The sequence below is a fragment of the Magnolia sinica genome, chromosome 10 (assembly GCF_029962835.1).
Source record: "Magnolia sinica isolate HGM2019 chromosome 10, MsV1, whole genome shotgun sequence".
Taxonomy (NCBI): domain Eukaryota; kingdom Viridiplantae; phylum Streptophyta; class Magnoliopsida; order Magnoliales; family Magnoliaceae; genus Magnolia; species Magnolia sinica.
In genome coordinates this window covers 19408674-19425150 of record NC_080582.1, presented here as the reverse complement: position 1 = coordinate 19425150, position 16477 = coordinate 19408674, and the positions used below count along the sequence as shown (strand labels likewise).

Sequence of the window (16477 nt, the reverse complement as noted above, 5' to 3'; positions counted from 1 at the left end):
CTGGGCAAATTGATTTAGACATAATCGGCATTTTAGCACTAATTCTTTCAAGCGGAGGACGAGAAGAGGATTTGCAAAGTACATCAAACGTGCATCATCAACTAGCGTCTGGATCTAGACCCCTTAAATGCCCCTTTCAAGGGTACATCCCAATGGGCCATAAAGATCAATGACTTAAAACTGGTGAGTTTTTTGTAAAGGGCTTTTCCAAAGAAAGAAAGAAAAAAAAGACTAGCTAGGTAAGTTTGCACAATTTAATCAAACACGAGGTCATGTGTTAAGGAGGGCATGTATTCAGTTTACGTGTGTGATTGAGAAGTGCGGACTGGGCAAAGTTGTACTTGACCCAATATTTGATTGAACACGGGTGACGCAACGCTGAAATGGGCCGATTAAGATCAAGTTCTATGACTCCATCCTTGTCAGTCATCAGTTGTAACAATGATCAGGCGATTACAGATGGACAAGGATTAGTCCTTCCTGATGGATTCTTTTTACCTTATGCTTTCAAAACTTGTTCTTTTATCAGTAATTGCAGTCAATGTATTTCTCAAAGGAACAAACATGAATAGACTAAAATAAAAGAATGTAAAAAAGAATGCAAATTTTTTATTTATTTATAAATGATTCTCATTACAATTGGCAGAGTAACAAATAACTAGAGAATAAAATAAAGAGATAAATACCTGAACCTTTGGTATGGACATGCGAGCTAGGCGATTGGTTAGAATAATGTGACTGGGATGTTTGATTTTTTAAGTAAGAACTCCATTGATCGAGATCTAGCAACAGAAGGTTGTAGATATTTAGACTACTCCTACAGTACTATAATGATGGCGCCATATCGTAGCGATCTAATCTTAGATTAGGTTATGCTACGATAAGATAAAGGTAAATGTAAATACTATGAAGATAAATTATATATGTCGTGTACTTGGAGTTCTTCATTGCGTTCTCCTTTTATAGCTTATGGAGGTGGCAAAACCCTTGCTAGGTTTCCTTGTTGGTTTAGGATCGTTTATACCCACAACTTTTTATGTGGTCTTCCCATAAAAGATCCCTGTAGATCTGAAATCATTTTTAGGGTTCTATCTCATTGTATCCGGTTCGATCATCGATCCTTCTTAGAGATCTCCTGTTGTGACAATGAATATTCATGGATTTGGTGGAATCGGTTGTTCACCACCCCAAGTATAGAGTTGCGATGTAGAAATAATCTTGGTAAGACTGTAACAACCTGTCCAACCAGTACAGTGTCCTGGGGCGTCCACGTAGGATTTTCTGCAGGACCGATCGTTTAAAACATATGCGGTAGGGGTACCATAAGCTAATTAACCTAGGATTAGCCCATTTGAATGAACCAGACAGGCCATGACAAGATCAAGTGCGGGCCGCCAAGCCGGATGACCATTTACACTGAGCAACAGCCCGTACGGGCTATACCGCGACACGGGAAGGTCAGAAAAATCTAAAAATTTAGGGAACCATAGAGCTCACCGGGCTTGTACATCATTGCGGACCGCGGACCCAGCGGACACCCAGAAGTGGGATCTGGCACTGACTAAATGTACCCCACCAATGCCAGGACTGAAATCTGGTGCTTGCAAATGGAATCGAGATACCAGGCTATCCAACCATCGGATCTCTTCCATATTTACGGTGGAGGTCTAATGGATTTTCTAACACTCGTTCACCAACTCTGGGACCCGATCGTGGAACGGTGACCGTCGATCACAAATCGGACCCGTACGACCAAACCCCAAACCCAATCGTACCTAAATTTTGCATGACCCTTCATCGGGCCATGAAGCATCTATCCTAAAAATTTCATAGCCAGAGGGCCACCAGAACCACTCCAATCACCAGAATGGACCCCTCAAGGCCGTTTAAAGATCAGAACCGTTGACTCAAACTCCGCAACCGTCCATCTGTTTGTTTCCAAATTTTACACGGGCCCTAATCGGGCTACAGGGCGCTTACTCACCAAATTTGGTAGCCAAAAGAGTATTAGGGCCACACCAACCCTAAAAGTGAGTCCTAGTAGGCTATTTTGGAAATTTGAGGAAACTTAAGGCCAAAGGGCTCAAGTCTAGAGAATAAACCCTAGCTCCCATAACACTCTCTCAATTCCTACAACCACCAAGGGAGAAAGAGAGTAAAGGAGAGTGAAGGGAAGAAAGAGAGAAAGGGAGGGAGATTCAAGGTGGACCCTAGATCGAAGTGGGGCCCAAGAAAGTCAACCCTTCCGACTCCCTACCTCTCTTACAAGGAGAAACTCTCCTCCTTGACTTCAACAACCGCCCGTGGGTTGCCTAGGTAAGGTATTCACCCATTCTTCTTGGAATCCATGTAGTAAGATGGGATTGACTTGGAATTCTAACATGCAAGATCTTGTTTTAGGGATTCCGGCCGATCGACCCGAAAGCCCTCTTTCCTAGGGCGTTTTCTGAATCTCCAACAAACCGTAGGTGCGGACTATTACTCCTAGGTGGTCTAGCACCAATTTCATTATGAGTTTAATGATTTTGATTGCTTGGTTGATGCATTTAAAGAATATAGAGAAAACCTAGGAATTTATATTTATTTAGAGTGGTATGGAATTGTATGTTTTATTTGATTTCCTCACATGATGTTATTCTTGCTTCTTACATGACTTGGGGCAAATTTGATGATCACTTGTTGATGTCTTGTTGGATTTGCTTATATGATGATGCCCTATAGCATGCGTGCCTTATTAATTCCTGTGTAATTTGTTTCCATGAGTTGTAGGAAGTGAGCAACTTCCTCACCAACACACACAACACACATGCATCATTGCTCATAAATTGTGTTAGCTTGCTTATTAGGAGAATCTGAATTATATGTTGAGGTATGAGAACATGATGATGATTTTGCTAGTTTATAACCCTGTCCGTTGACATGTTGTGGACCACCATCCAAACCCTAGGGTTGGTCAAGAAAACAAGGAGAGTTAAGGCGGTCCTGTTGGTAGGACCGCCTTGAGGCTAAACCCATGGATTTGGGCGAGTGCATGTGGGCGACAGTAGTTAGACTACATGGGTTGTTTGCACCTGATGTCGTTCCGCCATGCACTTGCTTGGACTGTCTGACCAACCTTGATTGTTAACTCTGTTTGCTCACACTTGTATGGAACCTGGGACACCCTACAACCGTTGTAGCTCATCAATAACCCACTTGGAATTGGTCCACAGCTTCGTGAGCCGGGCATGGTGGAATGGGACACTGTGTCCGAGCTGTCGGCCTACGCTGGGGTACCGCGCCTCCCCGTAGTGACCGCGAGCGATCCCTTTCTCTTGGCACTCCTCATGTGCTTGAAGTCGGGGATGAGGAACCTGACGGGATCACGGACCGCGAGGCCTCGGCCTCACGCATTGGGGGGTCTTGGCCTCGCACCCAGATTAGGGCATTAATACGCGGGGTGTACCAGATTCCCCAATCGGCTGGATGAATGGACCTAACTAATAACTCGGCTAACACGATCACATTGCATCGCACTAGTTAGGGTGGCGACTCGGCAGTCGAGGTCGCATTGAGGGAGTGTTGACATTTGCGATCGTTAGATAGTGTCGCTCGAGGGAGCGTTGTGGTGAGGGCATGCATCATGTCATGCTGCATACATGCGCATTAATAAGATTACTTAGACGTATGTGATTGCCTGCTTTTCATTAAGATCATATTATAATTGATGCCTGTGATAACTTAAGTTTAATAGCACCCACTGAGTTGATCACTCACTCTCACTCTGGGACGGTGTTTTAAAACACCAACCAGACCCATTTATAGATGCAAGTGACTCGGGACTGGAGGAGCCTGGCGAGGCGAGCTTGGACGAGGAGGACGAGCTATCATACTTCCAGTTGATGGAGGGTTCTCCGCCCGCTTGAGGGGCGGGATTGGATAGCTGGGCAATGGGCTTAGCCTTATTCTTTTTGGACATAATATTCTTTTGTTGTTTTGGTTGGCCAACGCCTTGTGCGACCCATTTATATTTTGAACCTGTATATATATGACAGACCTCTTTCATTTCAGTAAACTAGCGTGTTTATGTTTCATGTTCAGGAAATTTCAGGCTGCGCAACTTAAACAGATTAAACACTTATTAATAAAATTTGTTAATGGTGACTCTCGGGAACTCGGGAGTTGAGCATATGCGCGACCCCCGATTTTCAGGGCATTACAAAGACCGAGGTCAAATCCACAGGGACTGAACCTTGCACATAATCTGAAAGTAACTTGAACTAGAATTAGGCGAGTATGTAATTTAAATCAGGGAAAATTAAGAGAATAATGATAAATAACTAAACTAAAACTTATAAAATTCAAATGTAGGAAACTAGAGTGCTAAGGATCCACTTGTAGAGATCAAATAGATTTATGCTTGATTCATGAATACAACTAAAATCAGAGTCCTATCTTCTTCTAGTTGGAAGATATATCGTTAAAATCCAGTTCTAAACTTCATTTGATCTAGTTTTAAAGAGATGAGAGGTATGAGAATTAGAATTGATTCCATTACAAAATCATGCCCATGAGACAAAGTAAACAATAGAATTTAACCAATCCACAACCAATCTTAAAGAGTTATGAACGTTAGGAATAATTCCATCATCCAACCATGCCCATGAGACGATGATGAACTGTCACGCCCCAAACCCGAAAATCGGGCTCACAAAATTTTCGATCATTGAATTTGGTGCCGACAACCTCCGTAGTACCCCATTCTCGGCTCCTAGCGCGCATACACCAGATTCCGATCTTAGGATCCTATAAGGAGGATTTTTCAACATACATTTGTCTCGTAATAAGCATAACCATAAGTTTACCCAAATCATAAAGGCAACATCATCATCACATACCCACTAATATAAACATTTGAATACAGTGTTGAAAGGAAAATATATATATCGAAATCAAAACGTCAGAAGACCGCTGCACATTCCATGCTCAATGCTGCTGCAACCTAATGCCACCTGCACGCATTTATCGTGCATAAGCTTATAGAAAGCTTAGAGGGTGGTGAAAGTGTGTGCACAAGATAAGTGCCAAGTATTCAATGTAATACAATGTTGGAAATATTGGCGAGATCATAAATCATATGATAACAGAGTAAGCGAAAATACTTATAAGTCCATGAGTCATACAATACCAGAGTACGCAATATCAATCAACTATGCAAATGAGGAGTCATAGAGAGCTAAATATCAGATGCCGAGGGTATAATACAATATGTAAATCCTGCTAAGTTCGTCTAGGCCATATAAGTACAGAAAATATAATTACCCAAAATGCCATATGCTTGCGGATGCAATATACGAAACGAATGAAATGACCAAGCCGGAGTGTGAGGTCGGGATGACAGTACGTAGTATCATAAGCTACGAGGGTCCATTATAAGGAACTTCTATTCAAACCAGTCCCATACCTAAATTTGGATAGTCAGACTCAGTGTGGTAAACTCCTGATTTCAGGTTAGTCGCGCGCCCAACCGAAATCCTGGCCATGCGAAGGTACATGTAACAAATAGTTGCGCACCATCAGCCCGAGTGGATAGTGAATGAATGAATGAATGAGTATGCAATTCCTGCTCAATAAGTCCATATATCAGTACGGTTTCTCTCTGGGATCATCATCGGGGTCTAGTACACTCCACACTGACTGCCGCCTCCCTAGCCGCACAGCCTAGCGAGTGGATTAGACCACACTATCCGCCTGATCAGTAGTCTGCCAATACCTACCTGGCTTGTCAATAGCGGACCCATTTGTAAGCTGGTCAAAATCAGCCTAGCTTACAGTCCCCTCACTCGGGTAGATAAGGCCACACTCCCTCCTAACCGACCACGATACAGTGAAAGACGCGACCTACTGCTATTCGGCACTCGGGCACTCATGTATCCACTCGGTCTTTACGTTGGGGCGTCTCCTGACCTTGGAGGTTTATGGACTTTCATCCACGGACATCAAAAGTGCCTAGATGCCCGAACCAAACATTTTCGGTGTCCCATCTGGCCATCCACGACATGCTTGTGGAGCCTACGGCCCTGATGTCACTAAGGTGTACAATGATTATATCACACATATGCGAGATGGATGAGTCACATCATCCAGTCATGCAGCAATCCTGCACGTACCGCTCGCTTATGTGGGTAACTCTTATCAGTGAGTCCCATAAATAATCTGTGCAATGGCATATGGTATGATCAGTCACTACTCATATCAAGCATACATATGATGCATATGGCATGAGTCATGGAGTTATATTAAGCATGTTATATGGTGATGAACTATCCTCATAATGAAGATGGGCCTAGACGACCTACACACAACAAGTATGGGCCCATGAATGGGCCCTAGGGAGACTTACAATGCGGACATTTAACCAATATTATCCTCACAATGTGGACGTCAAACCATCATTGCTTCCAAGGCACGACCCCCCTAAATATCATTACATAAACCATGGTAGAATTACACATTACAATGGACCTTATATACATCCCATTGGGCCTCAACCCATGGGCCTCAAATACATCAAATGAGTCGCATCACATGGGCCTCATATATATCAAGGTGGGCCTCAACAATGGGCCTCATACATCACATCAAGGTGGGCCTCAACAACGGGCCTCATATATCACATCGGGCCTAATCAAATGGGTCGAATCAATAGGCTGAATCAAATGGGCCAAGTTGAATGGGTTGAGCCCAACTCATCTATTTTTAGAGATCAATATAGAGTATTATATAAAAATGAATCATATCAAAAGATCAACTGGACCATATCATATTTAAGGTGGGCCTCACCATAAGGTTTATTTTACACCCAATCTAATCATAAGGTCTTAAAAACCTGGATTAAGAGGGAAAACAAATTCCCTATTGATCCAGAACATCTGTGACTCAAATGGGTTTCAATGATAGACGTTCAATCCCCACTTCCTTTTGCTGTATGGTCCACATGATAGGTAGATCTGCCTCATTTTTATTCCATCACAAGCCTTAAAATTGTCTTTTAAAATGGTTGGACGGTTTGGATGTAACACATGCATCATGATGGGTCCCATAAGGATGGACAACATAGATAAGGTACACACCTCATGGTGGGGTCCACACTGATGAAAGGTGTAAATACAATACATACATCAGTGGGCTCCACGTGGGACCCACCATAATGTTTATTTGCCATCCAATCTGTTAATAAGGTCACACAGACACGGATGAGGAGGAAAACAAATATCATAAAGATCCAAAACTTCTGTGAAATCCAAAAGGATTTCAATGACAGACATTCAATCATCACTGTTTCCTGTAGTGTGGACCACCCGAGTCCCACATACGGCTGATTTTTAGGGGGCCCACCAAATGCACGGTGTTGATGCCCAACACACATCATAGTGGGGCCTACGGCTGGGACCCACGGTCCCCACCCACCGTCTACGCAACAGGACGCTGCTGCAGCGTCCTTTGGATGTGCAGTAGCAGCAGCGCCTGTTGCATGTTTTTTTCCGTTTTCTCACGGTTTTTCGTAGGTGGGGCCCGCATCCGGAAAATCCAACCCACTAGTTGGGTTCTATAGCTCATGATGGACCAAACGAGCCCAATATGCAGCATGTTTTGGTGTATCGAAACATCCATGTGGGTCCTAATAGCCTTTAACAGTCAGAATCACTATTTTCAATGATATGGCTTGCTTGATTATCGAATTAACTTCATTTTTTGGCTCAACGCTTAAAATGGGCTGAGAAATAGGATGGATAGCATGGATTTGATCCTTGCATCAATGTGGGGCCTGCATGAGCGGTCCACCCCAAAGCCTTGAACTAAGCTGATATTTTTGTTTTCATCCCAACCTCCAGCGTGCGTCCAGGGAGGTTGGGCGTCAATACACCACGCTGTTAGTTCACACTTCAATGTGTAGCCACGTCTAGCATCCTTGGACGCTGGACGGTTTGCATACAATTAAGGTGGCCCCACCTACTAGATGGCTAGGAGAAAATACATGCTTCATGGTGGGGCCCATCTGGGTGGGCCACACAGCCACATCATCACACACAACAAAAATGAAGGAGAGGGGAGAGAGAAAGAAGGAGACACGTGTGATGGAGGGACCTCGACACTATGGGCCCTCCCTTCCATGCATTCAATCATACATCAAGTGGGTCCCAATAAATTTGGGCCCACCAAATCAAAATCAACAGTGGAGATTCCTTCTCCACCAAAATGAAAGGTCTAGATTACATCTTTCAAACTTAGAAAAGTAAACATCATGATGGGGTTCATGGAGAATGACCCTATCATGGAATGATCATGAGAATCATAGTGGGCCATCAATCACATCTAGGGTCCAAAGTGAGATCCAAACCATCAATCGGTAGGCCTCACTTGGCCCATCATTAAAACATGAAATCTATACCTATAAAATACCTACCGTTCGTTCTTCTTAGTCCGATGGAACACCGATCTCCTTCTGTCTCACTTTGATGAAAAATGTTGAGAAATGTAGGGCTAGGATGATGGATTTTGGGATGGGAAGTGGGCTACACAACACACTCTCTTTTCTCTCTTTTGGAAGTGCTTGGACGTGCACTATTTTTGTCTCATTTTTTACTTGGAAAATTTGAAGAGAGAGAGAGAAGGGATGGTTGTAAGAGGTGATGGGTGTGAGTGATAGATGTGAGTTGATAGATGTACTTGACATGTATGGGTGTGTATGAGAGAGAGAGGGAGAGAGTTGACTTTGGAGTTGCTCTTGTACTTGACATGAGGTGATTGATTGATTAAGTGAGTGATTGATTGATGAGACATGTTGTAGAGATTCTCTTGGGATTGCAAACGCGCTGTGTTTTTCTTAAACTGAACGCGGGCTTACATCTCCTGGCTTGGGTATCGCTTCAGCACGTAAAATGTGGTGTCGGAACAGCGACGATGGTGCGGTCGCAATGGTATAAGTCTTGGGTCAAGCCGACTCTGGAATATGGAAGGCGACTTAAGGTTGGGCGCAAATGAAGTCTACATGTCGCGGGTCACCGAAATTCGACTGCGAGGACCGTGGAAGCCTATGGAACAGTACGGGCTAGGATACGGGTCTTACATGAACAACAGGGCTCCTATGCTCACAATCCCTGTAATGCAAAGAACATACCCGAAGCTATCGCAGATTCATTGTAATTTAAGTCACAATAAACCATTAAAAACTATGAATATTCCTCATAATCAAACTAGAATCAAAATCAGTTCAACTTAAACATGAAACAAAGGCATAAAGAAAAGTCTCCCATCACACTACAAGCTTCACCTCTTAGCCCTAGCTAAGAGGTTTAGCCAATCATCACCATGATCACTCTAAAGACTCTTAAAAACATAAGGGAGGAAGAAAGAAAACCAAAGAGGAAGGATAGAAAAGGATGAAGAATGAAGAGGCATGCCGCCATGATCTTTCTCTCTCCTTTGCTCCCACGTCCCTACATGTCGAAGAATGATTGTTCTCCACGTCCTCCCTCTCCTTTTATAGAGCAGCAGAGAGTCGGTGAAGAGCTGAGAAGGTTGGTGGACTTTCACATGCACAGCAATAGAAAACGCACTCAACTTGCGTTTGAATCGATTTTTCGGCCAAAAGACGTCCACGAAACACTTTTTGTCTCCATGACTGGGGTAAAGACCCCCCTCTGAAGATTCTGGACGGTTTGGATCCACCATCTTACCACAAACGGTGGCCCACAACACCCCGCAGCGTCCGGGAAAACAGGACTTGCGTATGGTGCGAAATTCCTACGCTGTGATCCTCGGTGGGCCCCACAGTGATGTTTTCGGTGAAATCCACCTCATTCATTGGATTCCTGGCGAAATTTCAGTTGGAAAGGAGTGGTTTTGGTGGAGTTTTGGTGCGGTCCATTGTATCAAATCACCTCGCCATTCATTTAGCATTTTCCGGTGATCCACGTATGTACGTGTGCATGGGGCCAAAAGGCCACCATGGCCAGGGTCGTGGCCACCCTCCAGAGCCGATGGATGGTCCAGATTGACTATTAGGATGATGGGTGGGGCCCACTGAAACCAGCCGGTGAAGGCAGCGTCCCTCGCTAGACGCTTGCGTGAAAGGAGACGGGTCAACCCGACATTGATTGGGCTGACCGTCTAGTACACGTCCCGTGCACCTGTGTAGTGTGCACATAACTATGCATGTGGGGTCCACTGTGATGTATATGCGAAATCTGCTCCATCCATCCGTTTTGCCACCTCATTTAACGGGTTGAGACCAAAATTTAAGCATATCTAGACATCAGGTGGGCTCTAGATCAGTGAATTGTGACCTGATCTATCTATTGGACCACTTTCACAAAGATCTAATGGCTGAAATTTGACGTGTACTGTTAATTTATGGTCCTCAGGCCAGATTAAAGTTTCGAGCCAAACGGATGGTGGGAACCCTGTGATCTTGCATTCAGGATGACTTTCAGGCCCCTTTGGACCCAATCATTTGATTTTCTCGAATCTTTAGCGTGTAGATTCTTTGATCTCGGTCTCCTGGGATCCGTCGCTTGCCTCGGTGATTTCTGAGTGTTAAATCCATACTTTTAGTACCCTTTTTCAGTCTAGGTTCCTAATTTCACCTTGCAACATAAACACGATTAAAATAGGACGTTAAACAGTATCATGTTCATAAAATCAGGTAGTAACTGGAGTCTAATATGCAATATTTGACCCTCAACACAATCCCTAACAAACATTTTGCTAGTCCCGAGCAAAGTATGCGAAAAATAATTTAAGAATTACGAGACAATTCCTATAAAACCGAGTGAATTTTGAAAAACAATTCGATCAATAGAATTCTAAGATTCATGAATGTTGGGCATCACTTTCTCCTAGATTCAAGCACACGGTAAACTTCATAGTTAAGTTCAAAGTATTAATCTATCCATTAGAAAAATTCTAAACATTGCGTTCCATGGGTGTATAGTGTAATCTCGGAATATCATCATTAAGAGTCCAATCATCAATTTTCATGACTACATTGATAATTAAACATAGCATTCTTGGAAAATCCAACTAAACCGAGACTTGCCTTATAGTTCAGCCTTTTTACTCTTCCAGCTTTTGATTTTTCCATCGATGACTTCACACTGTGTTAACTTTTTTAAAGATCTTTAACTGGTAGCCGTTTCCGATGACAACTGTTTTTTTAGCTGGATGTTCTTCTCTTTTCATTTTTATTTTTATTTTTGTCAAAGAACATGATGGATAAATTCCCCAGGCTGGTTCCTTCCATGCTTTAATGATTACCAAGTTAACAATTCAATATCGAACTGAAGCCTTAATGTGTAAGCTAGGTGTGACATGTGAAATCATGACTCAATCAATGTTTAAAACTTCTAATCATGGATTAACAATTTGAACTTAACTGTGAAATCTAACAGGTGGCTGAATCCAAGAGTCATAAATTACCAACATTACTTATCTTATAATTCTAAATCAAAGATGGCCCTCGAAATCACTTCGAATTCACAAGAATTTCTAGAAAAAATTTAAAAATTTTCCACAATTTTTGCTTAAGACCAAGAAAGTACTGATTAGGTAACCTAATCTCCCATCCCCAACCTACAATCTACATTGTCCTCAATGTAAAAGATATAAGCATGTAATGCACATGATACAACGAAAGTAAAGGAGAAGTGATGGAAAGATAGTACCTGATGACGGAGTTAAGCGGCTTTTTCCCAAAGAGATTTCAGCGTGAAGGCAGCTCGGCACGAGAGTTAATCCAATAAAAGCAAACTATCCTAACGACATAAAGCCAACTATCTTAGAATGACAAAAAATAAACTACCCTAGCCCTATGAAAGTAATTAACCTACATATACCTCCGTCAGACTAGGAGACATTCTGACCTGGTGTGAATGATTTTTGTAGAATATGTTGGTTATGAAATGCTTTCATCCTATCTTTGTAAATTCTCGAGTTCTCCTACGCATCGTTTAATTGAAGTTTGTGCAGTGAGCCAGCGTTGTCCAGATTGAAATTTAGATTTTTGATCGCCCAGTAGGCTCTATGTTCCAACTCCACAAGTAAGTGGCAAGCCTTCCCATAGACGAGTCTAAAGGGAGACATTCCAATAGGGGTCTTAAATGCAGTATGGTAAACCCATAAAGCATCTGTCAATCGGATTCACCAATCCTTACTGTCGGGGTTAACCGTCTTTTCCAAAATATGTTTGATTTCCCTATTAGAAATCTTAGCTTACTCACTTGTTTGTGGGTGATATGGGGTGCTTACTTTATGAAAAATACTATATTTCTTTATTAAATTCTCGAATGGTCTATTACAAAAATGTGAGCCCCCATCACTAATAATGGTTTGAGGTGTTCCGAACTGGGAAAGGATGTTCTCTTTTAAGAATTTAATGACCGTGCGATGGTCATTGCTCCGGCACGGAATCGCTTCGACCCATTTAGTGATATAGTCTATGGCGAGCAAAATATATAGATTTTCAAAGGATTGGAGGAATGGTCCCATGAAATCGATGCCCCAATAATCAAATGCCTCTATGATAAGAATGAGGTTCAAGGGCATCATATTTTGACGGGACAATGCTCCCAACTTCTGACAATGCTCACAAGCCTTGTAAAACTCATGAATGTCCCTAAACATAGTGGGCCAGTAAAAGCCACACTGCAGAATCTTGGCCGTGATCTTTTTAGCAGAAAAGTAACCACTATAAGCTTGTGAGTGACAGAAAAAGATGACACTCTGATGCTCATCGTCTGACACACATCTCCTTAAGATTTGGTTTGAGCAATATTTAAACAAATATGGATCGTCCCAGAAGAAGTTGCGCACCTCGATGAAAATTTTCTTCTTAACTTGCGCAGTCCAATGTGTCGGTATGAAACCCATGGTAAGATAATTAGCAATATCAGCGAACCAAGGTAAATTGGAGACTTTGAACAATTATTTATCAGGGAACATATCATTAATATGTGTCATCTGAAGGGAATCAGATAGATTAAGGTGGGAAAGATGGTCAGCCACTACGTTCTCTACTCTCCTTTTATCTTTAATTTCTAAATCAAATTCTTAGAATAGGAGGATCCATCTTATCAAGCAGGGCTTAGCATCATTCTTAGTAAGAAGATACTTAAACGCTGCATTATTTGTGTAAATGACGATCTTAGATCCAATCAAGTATGACCTAAAATTGTCCAAAGCGAACACTACGGCTAAGAGTTCCTTTTCTGTAGTCGAGTAGTTCACTTGGGCAGGATTTAGAGTTTTACTTGCGCAATGAATAACGTAGGGCTTCTTTTCTTTTCTTTGGCCTAAAACCACCCCAAGAGCATAATCAGACGTGTTATAAATAAGTTCAAAAGGAAGGCTTTAGTCGGGTGGCTGTATGATAGGTGTAGTGGTCAACATGCCTTTAAGCTTAGTGAATGCTTCCTGGCATTATTCAATCCACTTGTATGGTGTGTCCTTTTGAAGTATATTACATAGAAGACGAGAGATGAGATTAAAGTCTTTTATGAATCTTCTATAAAACCCTGTGTCTTAAAAAGGATCGCATGTCTCGTATGTTCTTGAGTACAGGTAGGTTAGAGATAAGATTGATTTTAGTTTTATCTACCTTGATTCCTTTGGACGAGATGATATGTCCAAGGACAATTTCCTTACGAACCATAAAATGACACTTCTCCCAATTGAGTACCAAATTCTTTTCTTCACATCTTTTCAGTGCACATTTAAGACTCTTTAAGCATTCGTTGAAAGATGGACCGAAGACAGAAATCGTCCATGTAGACCTCTAGATATTGCCCCACCATATCAGAAAAAATACTCATCATGCATCGCTGAAAAGTGGCGGGGGCATTACATAGTCCGAATGACATCCTTCGGTAAGCAAAGGTGTCATAAGGACATGTAAATGTAGTCTTTTCCTGATCTTCAGGGGCTATCTCTATCTGATTGTAGCCCGAATACCCATCAAGAAAACAGTAATAGGAATGACCAGCTAACATTTCTAAAATTTGATCAATGAAGGGCAAAGGAAAGTGGTCCTTCCTCATGACGATACTCAACTTCCTGTAGTTAATGCACATTCTCCAACAAGTAGTAACTCTAGTTGGCACAAGTTCATCATTGGCATTGGCTACGATGATGATTTCAGACTTCTTGGGAACCGCCTAAGTTGGACTCACCCATTGACTATCGGATATAAGGTATATGATACCCACATCCAATAGTTTAAGAACCTCAACCTTAACCACTTCTTTCATGTTTGGATTTAGTCTACGTTGTGATTGTTAAGAGGTCTTCACAGTATCCTCAAGATGAATGCGATGAGTACAAATCGAGGGGTCAATTCCCTTGAGGTCTGCGATCGTCCATCCAAGGGCTCACTTATGCTTAATGAGAGTAGATATGAGCATACTCTCTTGTTCTTACTCAAGGTGGGATGAAATCACCATCGAGTATGTCTCATCTTGACCTAAATAAACATATTTCAAATCAGAGAGCAATAGTTTTACGTCAAGCTTCAGTGCCTTGAGGTTAGACGGCAGAGACACTACTTCGGTTTGGGACAATTCTTCAAATTGTGGCCTCCACTGGTTAATTCAAGTACCAGCGTAGTATCAAGCATGTCACCCATCTCCCTAATCATGTCATCATCAAAATCATGTGAGTGGGCAAGACACGTTTCTAGAGGGTTAGAGGATAAGGTCAGAAGCGTTCTATCTTCCACGAAAGTGTCAATCATATTAAAGTCGTGAAAATCCTCATCATCCTCTAACTGTCTGCTTCTGTTGAAAAAGATATTCAACTCCAATGTCATAATCTCGAAAGACATACTCATAACACCATTCCCACAATTGATGATTGCGTTTGAGGTGGCAAGGAATGGGCGACCAAGAATGACGGGAATCCGAGTGCTCATGTTATGATGGGTTTGGTATCCAAGACGATAAAATCTACATGGTAGTAGAATCTGTCAACCTGGACCAACACATCCTCAATTATCCCTCTTGGTACACGAACAGAGCGATCAGCAAGTTGTAATGTGGTTAAGGTGAGTTTTAATTCACCCAAACCTAACTGTTTCTATACCAAGTAGGGAATCAGATTTACACTCGTCCCTAAGTCAAGAAGTGTGTGCTCAATTCGGTAGTTTCTGATTACACAGGGTATGGTTGGGCTATCGGGATCCTTGAATTTCTGCGGTACATCTTGCTTTAGGATGACACTCACCCTCTCAGTCAAGAAGATTTTCTTTTGAATATTTTACCGTCTTTTGGTCGTACATAAGTCTTTCAGGAATTTGGCATATGAAGGTATTTGTTTTACGGCATCAAGTAGAGGAATATTGACATTCACTTGTTTCAACACCTCTAGAATGTCCTGAGAGTTAGAGAGAGGTTTTGGTGCAACCAATCGTTAGGGAAATGGAGCAACTGGCTTGCCTTGAAGTTTGATCCGGTTCCAATTCTTATGGAGTAGTGCTAGGTCTATCATCGTTGTCCTCTTCCGGGTCCTTAGGCTTTTCAACCCTTACCGGAATAGATTTGTCAATTATCTTCCCATTCCTAAGAATGGTGATAGAATTAGCTTGCTCCATCTGATTTGAAGTGCTTAGATCGCTTATCTCATATTGCGGTTTAGGATTAGGGAAAGGTTGGGCTAGAAAAATCTCCTTTTCCCCAATTGAATTTTTTGTCTCAAGTCCTTGTATGACTTTTGAAATGTCTTGAAGGGTTTGCAATATACCCTAAGTGATAAGCTCTTGGTTTTGAATATGTTTTAGAATCAGATCCTCTTGAGGTTTCACTTGATTTGGAATTTGATTAAAGTAACCTTGAGGAGTTTGTCTATTCCTCCAACTGAGGTTTGAATGATTTCTCCAACTAGGATTATATGTATTGGAGGTAGGTCCATTGAAAGGTCTTTAGTAATTGTTCATGGCATTAGATTGCTCATTCAACACCTCTTGAAAGGCAGGTATTGTTGGATAATTTTCAGTTGTGCGAACGTTACAAGCAATACCGCAAACAATTTTCTTAACCTTATCCTTCTTTAATTCCATGGCCTCAAATTTCCTTATAAGATTAGTCACTTTAGAATTGATATTATCATCCTCTTTCGGAAGATACATTCCACCCCTCTCCTTGGATTGAGTCGGCCTAAACATGGTGCTTGGTTTTGGGTATATGTCCCATGATTGTGCGTTTTCAGCAAGTCTATCTAAGTAGTCTCACACATCATCGACATTTTTATTCATAAATTCCCCATTGCACATTGTCTCAACCAATTGACACATGCAAGATGTCAGACCATTATAAAAGAAGTGTGTAATGCGCCACATTTCAAATCCGTGTTGTGGGCATGAACTGACAAGATCCCTGAACCGTTCCCAACATTGGAAGAATGTTTCGTCTTCTTTTTGGGCGAAGTTCATGATTAACTTTCTAAGGGT

The 16477-nt window shown here is 42.0% G+C and overlaps 1 non-coding gene across 1 annotated transcript; it reads left to right on the top strand.

Annotated features, from left to right (window-relative positions):
- The first annotated feature begins 16370 nt into the window (after positions 1-16370).
- On the top strand, positions 16371-16477 carry LOC131217948 (small nucleolar RNA R71). Its single transcript, XR_009157528.1, has one exon. It is a non-coding gene; the product is annotated as a small nucleolar RNA R71 (small nucleolar RNA).